General features: G+C 31.7%; 1 long non-coding RNA gene across 1 annotated transcript; it reads right to left on the bottom strand.

Annotated features, from left to right (window-relative positions):
- Positions 1–3,385: 3,385 nt before the first annotated feature.
- Positions 3,386–13,429, bottom strand: LOC134530388 (uncharacterized). The gene is made up of 3 exons (XR_010074808.1): positions 13,290–13,429; positions 8,864–9,023; positions 3,386–3,418 (listed from the first exon to the last, which is right to left on the bottom strand). It is a non-coding gene; the product is annotated as an uncharacterized LOC134530388 (long non-coding RNA).
- Between the last annotated feature and the right edge of the window lie 1,837 nt (positions 13,430–15,266).

Raw genomic sequence — 15,266 nt, 5'->3', positions numbered from 1 at the left:
CCAACCATATTGCTTATATCATTACCAAATGTTTTGTTGGTTCAACCAAATGTTTGTTTGGTACAAACAAATGTTTTATTATTACAACCATATTGTTTATATTGTTACTAAATGTTTTGTTGGTTCAACCAAATGACTTGTTATTACCAAATATTTTGTTGGTTCAAACAAATGTTTTATTATTACAACCATATTGTTTATATTGTTACTAAATGTTTTGTTGGTTCAACCAAATGTTTGATTGGTACAACCAAATGACTTGTTATTACCAAATATTTTGTTGGTTCAAACAAATGTTCGATTATTCCAACCATATTGCTTATATATTTACCAAATGTTTTGTTGGTTCAACCAAATGTTTGTTTGGTACAACCAAATGGCTTGTTACCATTACCAAATATTTTGTTGGTTCAAACAAATGTTTGATTATTCCAACCATATTGCTTATATCATTACCAAATATTTTGTTGGTTCAAACAAATGTTTGATTATTCCAACCATATTGCTTATATCATTACCAAATGTTTTCGTTTATGCAACTCAATTGTTCCTACTAGACTTTATTAATTAATGGTCACATGCCCAACAACAGCTTCAGCAGTGGGCATTAACAAAAAAATCAAAATTATACATAAAAAAAATCTTTTATCGTTCTTTGAAATAAAAATAAATAAAAATTTACGTATTTTGCCCATTAATTATCTAATACACCAAACTCTGTATAACTGAAAACGTGGTATGCACTGTTGTTTAATGTTCATAATGATGACTACAGCATAACATTTTCAAAATGACCGTATCCTAAAAGTTGTGATTGAAAATTTAAGACATGATATCAAGAAACAATTAACTTCAAGTACATATTGTTATTAAGTTCATGTAGTTATTTCCGTAATTACTACAATGTACATACTTTAAATTAGTCATTAATGTTCACATAATCTAGTCTTTTTTATTAAAAGCACAGTTATTACCCTGAGCTCAAAATTAGTGGTTTTTGACCCTCTGCCCACTTCACTCTTCCTCTTACCAGTAAGGTCTTAAGTTATCAAAATTACATATTGTCAATTCACACGTAACACATAAGATCCAGCTGATGGTTTTTCAAAATTTTTGGGTTTTAACACCTACCAAGGCAAATGCCCAAGATAACATGGTGTTCGAAGGCTTTTGATGTACATCAAAATTAACTTAGGCCTACTTTAATTATTCCCTACTTTCAAAAAACCGTAGGCATATAACCTTTCCCATAAGCCATGAAAATGGGGTTGGGGTGGGAGGGGGGGTGGATAAGACCCCAAATGGCTCGGAAACACTCCGAATTAAAAAAGAATAATTTTTTTAAATTTTTCAAAATTTTGTGGTTTTGAACCCCTCTCCCCACAGTTGTGGGGCCAGTCGACTTTTGGCATATTTCCCACCATAGCCAGACTCATGAATATACAATAAAAATGGTTATTGCCTATAGCAAATAAGTAGGGTTTATTTGCTCTTATGCCCCCTTTGTCCTTCCCTTTTTTCTGGTCAGTCATAAAATTACTGTATTATCATCTGAGTATAAATTCAAAATTTTAGTTCAACATGAGAATTAGAATTAGGTTATATTGACTTGCAAGATTTTATTACGTAGTTACAATGGCATGTGGTGGAATAATTGTGTGGGTAAGCTGTCTCACCCATTCTCAACCTTAAAATAATTTGAATTTCTAGGTGCAAAATGGGGCTATTTTTGCAGTTTTCCTGGTAGAAGTATAAGATACACTTTATTCTAAGTATAAATTTTTGTACCTGTCAAATAACTCCAGCTGCTACAACCAGGAGGAAAATTATTAACTTTTCTGAGACAGAAACTATTAAAGTTATACTGAAATATGAATATAGGGTTGTATATTATGTAACAAAACATACAAATACGCTCACAAAAATATAATACGCAGGCCCGCCTTATCCTTAGGCAGAGCTCCGGCGCTTCAGTTTCAAGTCCTAAAAGCCGATTAGGGGAATGAGATGGAAATTGAGAAACGCTGGAATGTATATGCGGGGTAAACCTAACGAGTTTTTTCCACATATGTCAAGGAAAAACTTTATATAAACGACTTTAAAATTAGAAAATAAAGACAACGTTAAGGAAACATTTTCTATTTTTTCAAATTTTTACTAAAGCGTACACAAAAATTAACTTGACGAGATTTTTTACATCAGTCGAGATCATTTTTTACACCATTTTAAATTTATATAGTAAAGAAAAAAGTTAAACAGTTTCGAAAACGAATTAAAATCAGAACTCAGAACATTGCAAACAACGCAGTGGCCAGGTTGAGAGTCCTGCTTCCTCCTGGACAGCATACGCTGCCGAACTCACAGCTTACCTTGTTGGTACATAGACAGAAGTCGCAATTGAAGTTTACACTGGTTAGCACTTCAAACGAAAACACAAAACAGAATAAAATGGTCATAAAACGGACAGTGTGTTTATTTTAAATACGTGTTGTGGAATGACAACTTGCATTGTACGTTGTACGAATAATATTTGTATTATGTTTGATTGTTTGTTGAACGACACAATGCAACTGCCTGCCGACGCGCGCTAGGGCCAGTTGCTGTGAGAACAGCGCACCTTGCGCGATATTTACCAAAGTAGTCTCACGAAGATACATGAACCCTTCCCCTCCAGTTTACACGTTACCATGAAAACTGGGTGGCACGCTATCTGACGCGCCCGCTACGGTGATCGCATCGCTTCGCAGGGACGCAGGATGTTTCAATTCAATCCATAACGCGCACTGATATTGTGACATTAGCACATGAGATGAGATTACCACATAGCAAAAAATATTACATTATGCCAAGCAACATAACAGGGTAAGCACTGCTTACCTAGCGTCTATTGAATACACGCCAATGCGTAGCTACAAGTGAAGCAAATAAAAGTGAGTAAAAATTTAGTTTTCAACTTGGCAATAAATGTTAGTTATCGATAAAAGGTATAATAAAATATTTTCTTATGTTATCCAAGCTACGTCAACTCTGTAATTGGTATTATTGATGCAATTAGAATTTATCTTAAATATGTACAACTGTTTTGCCATGATCCAGATGCTGCTGCTATGTGGCTATTTACCTTTTATATGTAGGCCTTGTGATGATGCCTACCTGCTGGGGTTCCTACCCCAGGTAGTTGTTTGGCTGCTCTCGGTACCGACGAGGGTTGGGTATACACACACATGCAATGACCTTTTAAAGCCCATGGCTTTTGGAGGGCATGTTGTCAATTTAATTACATAAATAAACTTAAAATTAAATAAATAATCCAGTTATTTTTTTTAAATTTATTAACTAAATTCAATATTTATGAATTAAGATCCATTTATAAAAATAAAACTTAATGACATAATGTAGGTTCATTTTCAACATGCGCCTGAAAAAAAAAATAGAAATACATATCATTAGACAGTATTACGCTGAAATGTAAGACAAAACACAAAATAAGACATTTAGAAGAATATCCCAATTAAGTTATAACATTTTAAAATTAAATATCTTTGATACAGTAATGGACAGTAAATGATTTTTGTTTGGTTTCTAATTCTAAATAGTATATAGCAAGTACATGGTTAAAAAAGTTTAAGTAAAAATACTTGATCGACAATTAAGTATATAAAATCATTGACCAGTCAAATAATGATCCAACCTCTGAATGAAATATAATACAGTAGAACCTCGTATTTACATATTTCAAGGGACCAGGAAAAAAATATGTAATAACTGGGAAAATGCAAAATGAGGGAAATGTTCAAATTTTTTTTATCATCTCACTATATGGGAAACTATAAGAAAATATACACCACACTAAATAATATGTCAGAGACGGTTACGTTATTATATATTAACTATAACTTCACTATATCACATAATTAAAATTATAAATATATCCAATATATCCGTTCTTCATTATTGCCGCAAGTTAAACATGAAATTTGCTGTTCTTGTGTAAGAAATGAGACTGTTGGAGCATCTTGATATAGCCACTTGGTCTGCTGAAATTTTGTAACACAATTGATTTTTGAACTTTGTATTTAATTACGTGTTAAAGTTTTATTAATTTCAGATTTTTTGAGAAATAATACTATAAAACGATCGCTACCGCCATCAAAATAATTGTTTACGTTGAGGAATAGAAGTTAAATTGCCATTGCATTGTTTGGATATTCATTGCAGCCATTTGACTTTTCAGAATGTTTCTAATGTGGTAAAACGAATATCGCCGAATATGCACGAAGATGCCATATTCATAGGAAACTCGTATGTTGCTTAAAACGTATTTTAATAATGGAACTGTAATCCGCTCTTTTGTGTATTTAAAACGCAAGTTTTCACCTTTATTTTCATGCATAATAAATTTAAGATTAAAGGGGAACGCTAAGAAAAGAACTTATTAATTTTCACATTTACGTCACCATACGTTTGGTTCATAGCCGTATGGTGTACAATAGCATGTGGCACAAAAAATAAAGTAAGTTGTTTACAATGGCGAACGAAGCTGTGGTGACCGTACACTCATGCAGTAAATTAGGTAAATATGTAGTTGAGCAGTATTTGCGAAAAAAAATGTTAAAAATCCGAAATTACTTTTATTATATGTTCTTTAAATTCCTCTTTTCATTAAAGCCGGCGGAGATAAGAAATTCCAAATACTTTAGGAGATATCACCGTTCTTAATTTTGCTATAGAAGACCTTTGATACGTTATCAAGATATTCGAGGCCAAAGGTTACAAAATGTTCTTTCTGTAAATATTATGTTTCCTGTGTCAGGCAATATTTTATACAATTAACCGTTCTTGAGATAGGGTTTGAAGAGTCGAGAGAGCTTAGCCACATGCACGATAATGCAAGCTCATCTGCAGAATCCAGTATTCAGTACAATTTATAAAGGGAATTACTCACAAAAATAAGATATTTATTTCCTAATAAATAATAATAATAAAATTTGAAAACATAAATATGTTCCAATTAAATTTTTATCATAATTATATTTTAAGTAGAATAAAATATGTTTCTTTTAACTGTTGAAATATTTGAATATACACATATTAACATGTTTATCTCTAAAACAAGGGGACCCTAACAAACCTTTATCATAAGTTGGGGCAGATATTACATTAAGACAGGCTTCGTTTTCAAGGCATCACACTCTGTATACAAGCCTATACTTAAGTTACATATGTATCTTTGCAATGATTGACGTTCAATTTTAAGTGTAAAGGATGACTTGTTTTTATATACAATAAATCTACTTCAAAATGTGATAGTGTTGTGCATGGGTTAAAAACTTTAATAACTTCAATTAGGTGTTGACCTTTCCTATTTATCGTAAGTTAGGCAGATGTTCCATTGTTGAGACTTGTTTTATTTAAGGTTTGTTAATGATAATATTTTTAATGAGTAATTTAACTTTATATATTGTACTACGTAATGTATTCTACAATTGATCTTGCTTTATTGTAAATATGTCTATCTCGAGAATGGTTGTTTGTATAAAATATTAGCATTGCCCAGGCTGAACACAGAATGAAGGGTCTTTTTTTAAATTGTATGCAGACAGTAACTGCCATCTTAGTTTTAATGTCAAGTATGCAAAATTTCATCAAGAACTGCCCAAATTCGGATTCAAGGGGTATAAAGAGTGATGTAAAAATGTGAAAGATCTGTGGTAGGTGTTGAGAGGGGGGTAGGAAGGGGTAAGGGGGATGAGAGAATGAGGAAAGTAGTGCACCAAAATCGTGTGTATTGAATTAATTTTTGTTTAAATCAGATGTAGATAATATTGATTTTCTTTTTAACATCCAGTGTGCAACATTCTTTTAAACAGGACAAAATATTTCTTTGAAGGGTAGGAAATAAATATTTTCTCCCTTAATCTCATGTTTTCATCGAACATATTTTCTTCAATAATATGTTGATGATGAATAACTCTTTTATGTACCTCAACTGATTAAAATTACCAAGGAGAAACAAAAATCTACTTTAAAGGATAGTAACGTGAAATAGAAAAAGGTTACGTTAAAGAGTAATTTTTTTTTAACATCAAGATGAAAAATTTCATCAAGCAGTGAAACATTCTCCTTAAAGGGTTGTGAAAGTGGGAAGGAGTAGTGTTTTTAAGTATCAGGTATTCAATAAACTTCCTTTTGTGAAAATCATATGTAGACAGTAATGTACTTCCTCTTTTGAACATGAAGTGTGCAAGATGTTATCACGTCATACCAGCATTATATTTTAAGTAGTGGGAAATGTAGATGGGGTGGGTTTTTTTTAATCCTCATAGAGAAATTTTTATGGGAGTATATTTTAACTAAATGTAGACTGTTCATTTTTCCTTTAAGGTGAACACCAGGCTCGCAAAAATACTACATACTGCTTTAAAGGTAGTGAAGGTAAATAGGGGTGTTTTTTCGAAATCTCAAGTATCCACTGAGATGGAGATTTTTTTTAAATCTGACATAGTTTACCTTTAATATTAATTTTAATGATAAGTGTGGAATAGTTCATTAAAAAGTATTAAATTTTAATTTTAGAGGATGGGAAGAAGGGATGGGTGTATTTTTGTTCATGTAGAAAGTGACCTGCAAGTTTTTGCAAATTATTTATAGACTTTAAATTTTCCTTTATTTTTAATGCAAAATGAACAAAATTCCTTCAAGTAGTGTCGATGTATGTTTCGATGGGTGGAAACAGGGGATGGCATTGGCATAACCGAACAATTTTTTTTCCTAAATTATAGGTATGTTGAACAATAACTTTCTTCTTATTTTTAGTATCGTGTGTGCAAATTTTCATCAAAAATCATTTCTCCCTTAAAGTGTGGTAACTAGGAATGTGGGTAGTTTTTCAAAATCTTGCATAGACAGTGAATTTCCTTGTATCTCAAAAGTCAAATATGTAAAATTTCACAGAGTTGAGAACAATGGTAGAAAATTGTATGCTCTACCATATGATGTTGATGTAAACAATATCATAGGGGTTATAAAAAATTTATATCAGTCTTAAGTTTCCTTTGTGGCATTGATAATTAATATGTGTCGTTTTGCACAGCTAAATCTTTAAAAAACAGATAAAATTGCTTGAACATAAGTATGACTAATTTGATGCCCAAGTTTCTAAATATTACATTTCTATGTAATGAAAATACCTATGTTTGTTACAATAATAATGATTTTTTTCATTTGGAATTTGTTAATCAACTACTCAAAAATGGTAGTAATGTATTTGAAACATGGAACTACATCCTGAAAATAATGAAAACAATTTTTTGGGATGATCTAATTTTTTTTTTAGATTTACCAACCTAAATGTAGAGCTGAATAAATTCTGGAAAGAAAAAAAAGAAGAAAAAAAGAAAAAAAAACTAATGTACATGTAATTACCACTGCCAAATAATGAGGTTCAAGTGCTGGAAATTCTTTGTTATTTTCAGTGAATGTCTGAAACATGGTTCAGCCAGGTTGCATGGACTCAAGTCTTTCTTTGTGTAACCTACTCCATAATTGCTTTATACTTACACTGTTATGAAGCCATACCCTTCGTTACCTACCCAAAACTTGAAACTTTTTATACTTGGTCATTCCTTGATGCACTTGTGAGACCCCATTGTAGGTGCCTGCAAACTAAAAATTTATGCTAAAAGGTAAACTATTAATTACTATGTAACGTTATTTATGTTAATTCACTCATAACTGCATCACTGGTCGTGAATAAATCTTTTAATCCTTATTTGTCTCCATGTTACTCACAGTGCATATTCTTGCTTACAAATTATATAGGATAAAATATTTAGAGCCAAAATTTTATGAATTTATTTTCTGTCAATTTTTGTTTTCAAAAATATATTTTCTGTTTCTATTGGCCTAAGTGCCTTTTCATGTGCTGTACAAGATATTGTCTACAAGTAAAACCATAAAGGAAATAAAAAGGTAACCCTCGGATTGAAAACCAATAAGCTATAAACTTGTATAAATGTTTTGAAATGTTATATGTAAAATCTAAAGTGCCATAGAATCACATTGGAAACATAAAACATCTTGGGATATAAACATACAAATACATACATATATGTACACACATGTACATACAAGAAATTCTCTACAAATCTGATCTTGGGTAATATACACACATTTATAAATTAACATAAATAAATTTAAGTCTTAATATTTTATATGTTGGCTTATGCTTGGGTAGAGATTCCCCAATAAAAATATTGGTTTCACATGTGATACTGGGTCCAATTAGTTTGCAGCTAGGCCTACCTATATTGAGGTCTCACTATGTATCAAGTAAAGACCAAGTATAAAAATGTTTAAAGTTTTGATTAGGTAACACAGAGTATGGATCATAACAGTGTGAGTGTAGTAATTATGGACTTTGTTACACAAAGAAGACTCGAGTCCATGCAACCTTCTGACTGAAACATGTTTCTAACTTTAAAGTTTCCTGGATTCAGTGAAAATCACAAGAAATTTCACACTATGTTCCAGCACTTCAAACATATATTTTGACAAAGGCAGATACATTAACATTTTTTTTCAGAACTTTTTTATATCTTGATTTATGTTGGAAATCTAAAATAATTATCATTCCAAAAATTTATCCTGATATTTTTTGGATGCAATTCAGTACATGTTTGAAAAACACAACAGCCATTTTCCAAATGAAAAAATCAAAAAATTTGTGAAGGAATTGTGGATATTAAATTGGTTGCAATTATTATAATTCAGCAAAATTATGTGTAATTCGAAATTTAGTTGTACAAAGTGATTTTATTACTGTAAAAATACTAGGTATGGTACCTTGAATTTGACAACTTACTTCTGGATGAATTTCTGTGTGACTGCCAGTTACTGAGGCATTGAATATGGTGCAGCAGGAAAAAATTACAGAAAAAAGCAGTGATGATATTTGATTTTTTAAGGAAAATCTCTGCATCCACAAAAAAAACTAAACTTTCTTCCTCTGTGCAGAGATTGCCCTGAAAAACAGTAAAAGCCACAAATATAATAAACAATAGATTAAAATAAGTCAAATTTTAGTCATGCAAATTGTCCACATACATATTTGGTATGTCTCTCTGGCTTGTTAAATTTTAATTCTTTTTTTTTTATTTTCAAAAAAATACACATTACTTTACTGTGGGACTCAACATGTCTGTGTGACAAATTGGAAAAAAAATTTGGGACAAATTAACGACCCGATACCAGCCTATAATTAATGACGACAACAAGATCGCATCACTTGCATCATTACCACCCCTACTTTCTAACAGAACAAGCGCAGGAATATGGGGGTTTTATGCGGGGAACTTGTTCTCTGTAACTACAATTTTCGCGGTACCGCCAAGTTCACTTGAATCCTACATATTCAAGTGTACTTCTCGATACCGCAAAAATAATTTTCGCGGTATTGTTAAGTTCACTTGAATCCTATCTATTCAATTGTACTTCTCGATACCATAGAAATTATTTCCGCGTATCGTGAAATTCACATGAATCCTACCCATTCAAATATACTTTTTGATGCCGCAAAAATAATTTTCGTGGTATCGCCAAGTTAACTTGAATCCTACCTATTCAATTGTACTTCTCGATATCACACAAATAATTTCTGCGGTATCGTGAAATTCATATGAATCCTACCCATTCAAGTGTATTTCTCGATTCCACAAAAATTATTTCTGCGGTATCAGCAAGTTCACTTGAATCCTACCAATTCAATTGTACTTCTCGATACCACACAAATAATTTCCGCGGTATTGTGAAAGTCACATTAAGCCTACACATTTAAGTGTAATTCTCGATACCACACAAAAAATATGCACTTGTTCAACAAATACTCTAATTCTACATCATTTCCAACTCTTAACACACACTTTCACCTATCAACTATCGTTCTCTACCCTATCTACCATCACCATCAAACAACATTCTCTAATCTGTTCTTCTACTTTTATTTCCACTCACCTGTCTTTTTTCTTTCACATTTTCCCTCCATAACATACCACACACCATGACAAATTAACTGCCACCCGTCTTCATTCACAACTACATTGATACCAACCTTTCAACATTTTAACGCCCACAGTGATACCAACATTTACAAATTTTTCATTGGTAAAGAACACTATTCCCTTCAAATTTAAGTATTAAATACACATATTTAAAACTACTACAATAAACCACTTCCGCTTTAACTTCCAAAACTACCCCTAACATCACAAATCACCAACAAACACGCATATAGTAAAACAATTACGTACATCCAGTTATACCAACTCTATAACTCTCACATTTTATACTAACACCTTTGTCCTACTAATATGACATCATTATTTTCCCCTCCGGTTTTCTCAACCAATAAGAAATCTGGTATCGAGAAGTTCAATTGAACCCAAAAATTTTTTCATATATTTAATCTAAGTAGCTAAACACAAGCAAGTTTATAATATATATATTACTATATATATTAAAACCTATTTTTATATATGTTTGCATGTCAAACACATAAAACATTAAAGTAACATAGAACACTTTACCTAAAAAAAAAACCATTCAAACTATTGTAGAGTATTTTTAAAGTAGCTAACCAAACCTAACTGGCCATATTCGTAATGTAACAGTATTTGGAATACCTAACATAACCATACTTTAAAATGGCCAATTACTGGTAAACTACTTCAAGTAACCCAAGACACCCTTAAGTAATGATTGGCAAGCAAGGACAGGCAGTAAAAAATTAGCATTGTGAAATTTTTTACATTAATGTAGCTCTCCTTTTACAATATTTTAAACAACTAATGAGCTAAACTAATAAACCACTTAATACGTAAACTAGCACATCTAAAAACAACATGAAATACACTAATGCTGTTTTATGAAACTATCAAAGATAATTCAGAGAACTCAAAAATATTTTTTTTATAAATTTAAATTTTTGTTAATACCAGATAAGTGAAGATTTAAGATAAAATATTTACTGGTAAATATTCTCTTATCTAGAGGATAGCACTGTTCAAGTATTAAGTAGCTGACAGTTTCAATGGTTTGATTGTTATGTACAATAGAGGTAAATGTTTCGTATTGCATATCCAAGTTAACCCTGTGATCCTGATGCAATGATCCTGGGGCCTATTCCACCAATAAACTTTGCAACTTTTCAATTTGCACTTTGCATATAACTGAAAGGTGCAAAGTAAATGTGTTCCACCAAAATTTTTAACCTCTTTGCATTCCTACAGCCAGTCTGCAAAGTCTTTGCATTATTTTATTCATTGTTTACATTACTGTTGCCTAGTTTGTAGTTTATAGAGTGCATGATGAGTAAGAAAATAGAAGTTGTGCATAAAAAATTAGCAGTATTAGAACTTATAAAAAAAAAGATATATTATTTGCAAGTTTCTCGAGTAGGTACAGTAACACAGAAACAAAAGGTGAAGGAATGGACTGACGTTCTTTTAAAAGCACAATGAATATCATTGTCAATCATGAAATTTATTCATAATCTGTACACTTTCCTTACTGGAACTCTGTCATCTTCATCAGCTTCATCACTTGAATGCAATAAAATACGCCTCATTTTCCTTCTTTTACTTTTGTAGGTTATGTGTTTATGTTACTACCTATGTTTTCATTTCTCTCAACCACATTAAATTAAATAATTACTTAGATGCTAAATTTATAACAAACAACACTTTTAACCACCTCAAACAAATTAATTAAATAAGATCACACAATAAAAAGTTAAACTGCAAAAGCAAAATGATATTTGCAAAACCTCTGAAAACTTTGCAAATATTGTTAGATGAGTTACGCAGGGAGAGATTATTGTGGAACAGAAACACGAATTTATCTTATTCGTAACTTATTTTTTACATCAGGTTTCACGCGAAACACCTCCCCACTGCTGAAAAAAGCATCATGAATTACAGGATCAAATGTGCAGAATCATGCCTCAGGATCAAAGGTATATCTGAAAACACCTGGATACGCAATTCGGAACTTTTACCTACATAGAGCAGTTAAGATTCATAATATTTAGCAAAATTAAGGAAAGTATAACTTACAAGTAGAATCACGTACAGATGTGAGAATGAATAATTTTAAAACATATTTCAATAGACATGCATTAAAAGTTGTCTACTTAGTTCTATGACTTTGTCAGCCCACATCATATAAGATTTAAGCTTAATTCTGAAGGGGACAGAGTTTTCTGAAGAAAAAACTAAATGCTTATTTTTTTAAACCAATATTTGACATTTAAGCGAGTGGTAAGGTCAGAGTTGTGTATTACAAATACAGTGATATGATAATGATTGTTGGTTTTTGTGTCGGCAGCATTAAAATACTTATAAACAGTGTGGATGGTTGATTAGTTTTGCTGCTTGAAATTTTTTTTAAATATTCAAATGGTTGGCAAAGCATTATCAATTAACCTATCCTAACCAACCAATCATTGCAGTGAAATCGAATTATTATTGCTTCAATTTTGTTACTTAATGCACATAACCTCTGGGAAAGATAATTATTAAAAATATTTAAGCTAATGTCTGACAAGTGAGGCTTCATGCTAATTTTAGTTTTAAATGTGAAAAGTGTATTCACTGTTTTACTTAGATATTTATCAGTAACTATTCTGCGAAAAGGCATTGGAATGCTTCACGTAGTTTAGTAATAATTTACTGAGTTTTTAGGTTAGGTACGTTACAAAGAGTGAATGAGAATGGTTAAGATAGGTTAATTACATTCATACTGTGAAATTATGTGAATGGTTATTTAGGTCAGGTTAGCTACATTAAAATTCTTGGGTAATTATCTGAATTGTTGGTTATTAATTACATATTATAACTACGCCAACCGAAACCTTCACATACCTATATTTTATAGTAATTTTAATATGTCCAAACTAACGTAATCAATAATGTACAAATTTAATAGTTTTAATTTTGCTAAGCAAATGTGAATTCACCCATATTTGCAGTTATTTTTGTATAAAACATATACTAACCACACGTTATAACGGTAAATTGCTGGTTAACTAGTTGTGAAGTATTTTAACGTATTAAACATATTCCAACCACACGTTATAACGGTAAATTGCTGGTTAGCTATTTAAAGAATCACACCACAGTTTCACAAAATATTTACCAGCAACTATATAGATAGAAGAGGGGGTGAAAATAATATTTATACAAGAACCGCGCCTAGACAAACAACATAGCTTGCATGGAAAATATTTCACTTACCTGCAACAAGTCCAATTAACTGCAAACACCCCAATCTTCCAAAATTATCTTGGTTTACTCATCAACCATTTTTTAGATCAGCACTTGCTCACATACAAACGGAAACGAGGAAATAAATAACTTGATGCCCACAATATTCAATTTCCAGCACCATCACGGAGTTGCTTCAATAACAATAAAACGGCATAGCCAACAAAATAAAAACCGGAAAGTAGTGTCGCCAACCAAATGGTTTAGTTGCGCTAACAAAATATTTTGTTGGCGCTACAAAATATTCGTTTAAAATGTTATAATTTAAGCAAACATGCTGTTTGTTTAGAAAAATAATACTGATTTGTTTGACTGAACCAAATATCTGTTTGAAGTGTTGGACCAAACAAATAACTGCTTGGTGCAACAAATAATTTTTAAACAAATAATTTGGTTTAGAGAACATGTGTAGTTTGTTTGGAACATTTTACGTTAAGTACGGTCAAATAAACGATTGGTAGGATCAAATAAATATTGTTTGAACGAAACAACCATCATGCAAACAAATATATTTTGTTCATTGAACCAATCCTTTTTCTCAGTGTGATTGCCGATTCTCCAGGGATATTTTCGAATCGACGGGTGGGTACATCTTCGTAAGGTTACGGTCACTAAGTTTACTTACTTTGGACATTTAAGTCACAAACATCATCTTGGAGTTGTAAGGCTTGGTCTCATACTCCACGGTGACTTTTTAGTTTGTTTTATTGGGCGTGATATGAGTAAAAATTTCAAGGCCGAATTCCAGGGCAACGTTTTCGTGAAACATTCTTGCGAAACGATATCTGACGCTAATAGGTTGCGGACGGTGCAGAGAATTCGTTCCCTTGGGTGGGCTCCACGTGGTGGCGTGGTTGAACCCCGCCATGCTGCAGGGACAGGCGTGTCGCGGCAGTAGGGACCCGACCCGACTTGCTGGCGTCTAGTAAGGGATTATTTGGGCAAAGGGCAACACAGCGGGGTTTGAGCTTATTGTTGTGCACAGAGCCACGTGCCATATGCGCAAGAAAATGGTGTTCTTTGAAGTAAATATTATTTTAATTACTTATGTAAATTAGTATTGTAAAACAGTGTTATACGATTATTTTAGTATTATATTAGTAGTGTAGTTGTGAAACTATTTTTTAAATATTTATAGCAGTTTTTTTAGTGAGTAATAATTTTACTAATTCAAGTACTATATTTGTAAAATTGTCTTCTTTCTCTCTTTATCTCTGCCGTTTTAACCCTTACGATATACTTAACGAGGCGAGGTTTGAATTTCCAAAAAATTTTAACTTCTATCATGTTTACTGAGTCACACGTGCTATTTTGTTCCTAGTAATTTTTATTTAAGGGTTATTTATAAAATTTTAACTTGATACCTTTGTACACACACCATTTTGTTGTGTTTTTGTCTCGTTTCAACTGTTGTGCTGACTTTTTCTGGGGTTAAATTCATAATTTGTGGGGGGGGGGGGTTTTCGTTCTCTTAGTCCATTTTTCTTTGTTTTTTCTTTGTTTGTTGACCATATTCCTGTTATGGAATATTATGTGATGTATATATCCTGTTGATACAGCAATTTTTGCTTGTGGCACAAGGACTTAAATAAGAGAAAAGAGTACTTAGTGATTAAAAATTTTTAGTCACATTAGTAAACTTCATAATGAAAAGACATTCAGAGATAAAAAAAAATATTTAGGCCTAATACTGCTATAAACGATTGAGAAACGAGCTTAAACGGTCTTATTCGGTTGCTCTGCGCACATACAATTTAATTGTTATTATATTATTACTATTAATATTATTAATAAATTTATATTACAAACAATATTGACTTTCCATTAATAAAATCTCAAAAATTACCTTAATCCATATTATGGGCTAGGCTTAAAACCATTTGAGCCGGTACAGTTAAAAGTTTGATCAATAAATTAATGCTTGTTAAGGAGTTTGTAAAATCACTC

This window comes from Bacillus rossius, chromosome 1 (genome assembly GCF_032445375.1).
Source record: "Bacillus rossius redtenbacheri isolate Brsri chromosome 1, Brsri_v3, whole genome shotgun sequence".
NCBI lineage: Eukaryota > Metazoa > Arthropoda > Insecta > Phasmatodea > Bacillidae > Bacillus > Bacillus rossius.
This window is presented reverse-complemented; position numbering and strand designations above follow the sequence as displayed.